Genomic DNA, 6,638 nt, shown 5'->3' with positions numbered 1-6,638 from the left:
CCTCTGTTCCTTCTTTTGGAAAATAGCGAATAGTATGAAAGAAAAAAAAAAAAAAATATATATATATATATATATATATATATATATATATATATATATATATATATATATATATATATATATATATATCCCTGGGGATAGGGGAGAAAGAATACTTCCCACGCATTCCTCACCTGTCGTAGAAGGTGACTAAAGGGAATGGGAGCAGGGGGCTGGAAACCCTCCCCTCCTTGTATTTTAACTTTCTAAAAGGGGAAACAGAAGAAGGAGTCACTTGGAGAGTGCTCATCCTCCTCGAAGGCTCAGATTGGGGTGTCTAAATGTGTGTGGATGTAACCAAGATGAGAAAAAAGGAGAGATAGGTAGTATGTTTGAGGAAAGGAACCTGGATGTTTTGGCTCTGAGTGAAACGAAGCTCAAGGGTAAAGGGGAAGAGTGGTTTGGGAATGTCTTGGGAGTAAAGTCAGGGGTTAGTGAGAGAACAAGAGCAAGGGAAGGAGTAGCACTACTCCTGAAACAGGAGTGGTGGGAGTATGTGATAGAGTGTAAGAAAGTAAACTCTAGATTGATATGGGTAAAACTGAAAGTGGGTGGAGAGAGATGGGTGATTATTGGTGCATATGCATCTGGGCATGAGAAGAAAGATCATGAAAGGCAAGTGTTTTGGGAGCAGCTGAATGAGTGTGTTAGTAGTTTTGATGCACGAGACCGGGTTATAGTGATGGGTGATTTGAATACAAAGGTGAGTAATGTGGCAGTTGAGGGAATAATTGGTGTACATGGGGTGTTCAATGTTGTAAATGGAAATGGTGAAGAGCTTGTAGATTTATGTGCTGAAAAAGGACTGGTGATTGGGAATACCTGGTTTAAAAAGAGAGATGTACATAAGTATATGTATGTACGTTGGAGAGATGGACAGAGAGCGTTACTGGATTACGTGTTAATTGATAGGTGCGCGAGAGAGACTTTTGGATGTTAATGTGCTGAGAGATGCAACTGGAGGGATGTCTGATAATTATCTTGTGGAGGCGTGGGTGAAGATTTGTAGAGGTTTTCAGAAAAGAAGAGAGAATGTTGGGGTGAAAAGAGTGGTGAGAGTAAGTGAGCTTGGGAAGGAGACGTGTGAGGAAGTACCAGGAGAGACTGAGTACAGAATGGAGAAAGGTGAGAACTAAGGACGTAAGGGGGGTGGGGGATGAATGGGATGTATTTAGGGAAGCAGTGATGGATTGCGCAAAAGATTCTTGTGGCATGAGAAGCGTGGGAGGTGGGCAGATTGGAAAGGGTAGCGAGTGGTGGGATGAAGAAGTAAGATTATTAGTGAAAGAGAAGAGAGAGGCATTTGCACGATTTTTGCAGGGAAATAATGCAAATGAGTGGGAGATGTATAAAAGAAAGAGGCAGGAGGTCAAGAGAAAGCTGCAAGAGGTGAAAAAGAGGGCAAATGAGAGTTGGGGTGAGAGAGCGTCATTAGATTTTAGGGAGAATAAAAAGATGTTTTGGAAGAAGGTAAATAAAGTGCGTAAGACAAGGGAACAAATGGGAACTTCAGTGAAGGGGGCAAATGGGGAGGTGATAACAAGTAGTGGAGATGAGAAGGAGATGGAGTGAGTATTTTGAAGGTTTGTTGAATGTGTTTGATGATAGAGTGGTAGAGGTGGTTTGCAAAGTGAGAGGGATAAGGAAAATGATTTGGTAAACAGAGAAGAGGTAGTAAAAGCTTTGGTTAAGATGAAAGCCGGCAAGGCAGCAGGTTTGGATGGTATTGCAGTGGAATTTATTAATGAAGGGGGTGATTGTATTGTTGACTGGTTGGTAAGGTTATTTAATATATGTATGACTCATGGTGAGGTGCCTGAGGATTGGCGGAATGCTTGCATAGTGCCACTGTACAAAGGCAAAGGGGATAAAAGTGAGTGCTCAAATTACAGAGGTATAAGTTTGTTGAGTATTCCTGGTAAATCATATGGGAGGGTATTGACTGAGAGGGTGAAGGCATGTACAGAGTATCAGATTGGGGAAGAGCAGTGTGGTTTCAGAAGTGGTAGAGGATGTGTGGATCAGGTGTTTGCTTTGAAGAATGTATGTGAGAAATACTTAGAAAAGCAAATAGATTTGTATGTAGCATTTATGGATCTGATGACGGCATATGATAGAGTTGATAAAGATACTCTGTGGAAGGTATTAAGAATATATGGTGTGGGAGGCTGGGAGGCAAGTTGTTAGAAGCAGTGAAAAGTTTTTATCGAGGATGTAAGGCATGTGTTCGTGTAGGAAGAGAGGAAAGTGATTGGTTCTCAGTGAATGTAAGTTTGCGGCAGGGGTGTGTGATGTCTCCATGGTTGTTTAATTTGTTTATGGATGGGGTTGTTAGGGAGGTGAATGCAAGAGTTTTGGAAAGAGGGGCAAGTATGCAGTCTCTTGTGGATGAAAGAGCTTGGGGAGTGAGTCAGTTGTTGTTCGCTGATGATACAGTGCTGGTGGCTGATTCGTGTGAATAATTGCAGAAGCTGGTGATTGAGTTCGGTAAAGTGTGTGAAAGAAGAAAGTTAAGATTAAATGTGAATAAGAGCAAGGTTATCAGCTACAGTAGGGTTGATGGACAAGTCAACTGGGAGGTAAGTTTGAATGGAGAAAAACTAGAGGTAGTGAAGTGTTTCAGATATCTGGGAGTGAATTTGGCAGCGGATGGAACCATGGAAGCGGAAGTGAATCGTAGGGTGGGGGAGGGGGTGAAAGTTCTGGGAACGTTGAAGAATGCGTGGAAGTCGAGAACATTATCTCGGAAAGCAAAAATGAGTATGTTTGAAGGAATAGTGGTTCCAACAATGTTATTTGGTTGCGAGGCGTGGGCTATGGATAGAGTAGTGCGCAGGAGGGAGGATGTGCTGGAAATGAGATGTTTGAGGACAATATGTGGTGTGAGGTAGTTTGATCGAGTAAGTAATGTAAGGGTAAGAGAGATGTGTGGTAATAAAAGGAGTGTGGTTGAGAGAGCAGAAGAGGGTGTTTTGAAATGGTTTGGTCACATGGAGAGAATGAGTGAGGAAAGATTGACCAAGAGGATATATGTGTCAGAGGTGGAGGGAACGAGGAGAAGTGGGAGACCAAATTGGAGGTGGAAAGATGGAGTGAAAAATATTTTGAGTGATCGGGGCCTGATCATGCAGGAGGGTGAAAGGCGTGCCTTACAGCATTGCTAAAAACTTTTCACTGCTTCAAACAACTTACCTCCCACACCATATACTCTTAACACCTTCCACAGAGCATCTCTATCAACTCATATGCCTTCATCAGATCCATAAATGGTACATACAAATCCATCTGTTTTTCTATGTATTTCTCACATACATTCTTCAAAGCAAACACCTGATCCACAAATCCTCCACCACTTCTGAAACCACACTGCTCTTCCCCAATCTGATGCTCTGTACATGCTTTTACTCTCTCAATAAATACCCTCCTCTATAATTTCGCAGGAATATTCAATAAACTTATACCTCTGTATTTTGAACACTCACTCTTATCCCCTTTGCCTTTGTACAATGGCGATATGCATGTATTCCGCCAATCCTCAGGCACTTCACCATGAACCATATATATACACTGAATATCCTTACCAACCAGTATCCTTACAAACCAGTCAACCAGTCAGCTGACGGTTATATTTCTCTCTTGTGTCTCCCCTGATGATGTGATTATTACACGAAAGTGCACTTGGGAACTTTTCGTGTTTCATGTTCCCCGTAGACTCATAGGAAAATATATATATATATATATATATATATATATATATATATATATATATATATATATATATATATATATATATAGTTATATTTATTTATCTATTTATTTTGCTTTGTCGCTGTATCCCGCCTTTGCGAGGTAGCGCAAGGAAACAGACGAAAGAAATGGCCCAACCCACCCCCATACACATGTATATACATACACGTCCACACACGCAAATATACATACCTATACATCTCAATGTACACATATATATACACACACAGACACATACATATATACCCATGCACACAATTCACACTGTCTGCCTTTATTCATTCCCATCGCCACCTCGCCACACATGGAATACCATCCCCCTCCCCCCTCATGTGTGCGAGGTAGCGCTAGGAAAAGACAACAAAAGCCCCATTCGTTCACACTCAGTCTCTAGCTGTCATGCAATAATGCCCGAAACCACAGCTCCCTTTCCACATCCAGGCCCCACACAACTTTCCATGGTTTACCCCAGACGCTTCACATGCCCTGTTCAATCCACTGACAGCACGTCAACCCCGGTATACCACATCGATCCAATTCACTTTATTTCTTGCCCGCCTTTCACCCTCCTGCATGTTCAGGCCCCGATCACTCAAAATATTTTTCACTTTATCTTTCCACCTCCAATTTGGTCTCCCACTTCTCCTCGTTCCCTCCACCTCCGACACATATATCCTCTTGGTCAATCCTCACTCATTCTCTCCATGTGCCCAAACCATTTCAAAACACCCTCTTCTGCTCTCTCAACCACGCTCTTTTTATTTCCACACATCTCTCTTACCCTTACATTACTTACTCGATCAAACCACCTCAGACCACACATTGTCCTCAAACATCTCATTTCCAGCACATCCACCCTCCTGTGCACAATTGTATCCATATATATATATATATATATATATATATATATATATATATATATATATATATATATATATATATATATATATATATGTATATATATATATATGTATATATATATATATATATATATATATATATATATATATATATATATATATATATATATATTGGAAAGGATCACAATTTTGCGCGTGATCAAGATATTCCTATGAGTCCACGGGGAAAATGAAACACGAAAAGTTCCAAAGTGAACTTTCGTGTAATAATCACATCATCAGGGGAGACACAAGAACAACCACATGTTTACCAAATGGCGTCCTAGCTTCGTCTCTTCGATGTATATCAACTGACTGTTATATATCCACAGTGGTTAAAAAGATGGCACCATAATTACGGCAGCTGAATTACAAGGAAAAGCAAGAAGCTTTGAATTTGTACTCCATAGAAGAAAGAAGAGTCAGGGGTGACATGGGAGTTTCGAAACTTAAGATCGTACTGAATGTAATGTGCTGAATCCAAACGAGTCTTCAACTAACAGATTATATTCATAGATTTCTTTTCTTTCTTCGGGAAATTTGTTGTATCCTGGATATTTCAATACTGATTAACAAAGATATTGGGTAATGTTGTTACAGAAATTTCTGGAGTGTTAGTGTTAGCAGCACTGTGCTAACTGTCGGTGACCGATCATATATATCATCACTAGCATAGTTAGCAGTGACTATATAGTCACTGATAGTTTGGGTCTCGTGGGGTTTGTTAGGTAGGACAACGTGGAATATCATTATTTCTACTTTCTATGCTGACTGAGACAGAGCGGCCAACTGTGGCCCTAACCAAGGCCATCCCATTAACGCTATATATATATATATATATATATATATATATATATATATATATATATATATATATATATATATATATATATATATATATATATCCCTGGGGATAGGGGAGAAAGAATACTTCCCACGTATTCCCTGCGTGTCGTAGAAGGCGACTAAAAGGGAAGGGAGCGGGAGGCTGGAAATCCTCCCCTCTCGTTTTTTTTTTTTTTTTAATTTTCCAAAAGAAGGAACAGAGAAGGGGGCCAGGTGAGGGTATTCCCTCAAAGGCCCAGTCCTCTGTTCTTAACGCTACCTCGCTATCGCGGGAAATGGCGAATAGTATGAAAAAAAAAAAATATATATATATATATATATATATATATATATATATATATATATATATATATATATATATATATATATACATATATATGTGTGTGTGTGTATGTATAATAAATGATGTGTAAAGAACCCTGAGGAAGAACAAAAGGTGAGGGATGACGAACCCTGATGATCGGGTCCCCACTCCTCAGCCAGGATAGATTGAGTTGCCAGATTGGGCGAAAAGTAGCAGATTAGGCTACTTATGAAGGATACACGCTACTTAAATTTTCAATCCGCTACTAGCTACTCTTTGGGTTACTTCGATTTATATCTGGGCTAGTTGTGAACATGATTGGGCTATTTCCGTCACAATACTTTTAGTGATAATAATAATAATAATGATAAATCAAAACAATGATAATAATGATGATGATAATGATGATGATGATGATGATGATAACAAGGAAAACATTAGGTACTGAGAATGATTTCCAAATTTTTTATTAATAAGTGGCGCGACCTGGTAACATGCGTCTCACCCCTCGGAGGCTTGGACCCGACGTGAACAGGTATCACTCATGAACAGTGAACCCTAATTGTGGCTCCTCCCTCCCAATTTATATCTTGAGCGGTTATACAATGGAGAAGTAGTCCAGCGGTGTCAGAAAGTAACCATGGACTGGAATGACAATTTTTTGCAGGTGACGTGGCACAACTGGATCACTGATTTGGACAGAAGCAATAACAGTAAAAGATTCAGGTGGAAAAATTATACTGAAAGACCTTGTACAATTTGCGTTAAAACCATACAGCCTGCTAATAAGTAATGCTCTATTT

Source organism: Panulirus ornatus, chromosome 16 (assembly GCF_036320965.1).
Source record: "Panulirus ornatus isolate Po-2019 chromosome 16, ASM3632096v1, whole genome shotgun sequence".
NCBI classification, from domain to species: domain Eukaryota; kingdom Metazoa; phylum Arthropoda; class Malacostraca; order Decapoda; family Palinuridae; genus Panulirus; species Panulirus ornatus.
Note: the sequence above shows the minus strand (reverse complement) of the source record.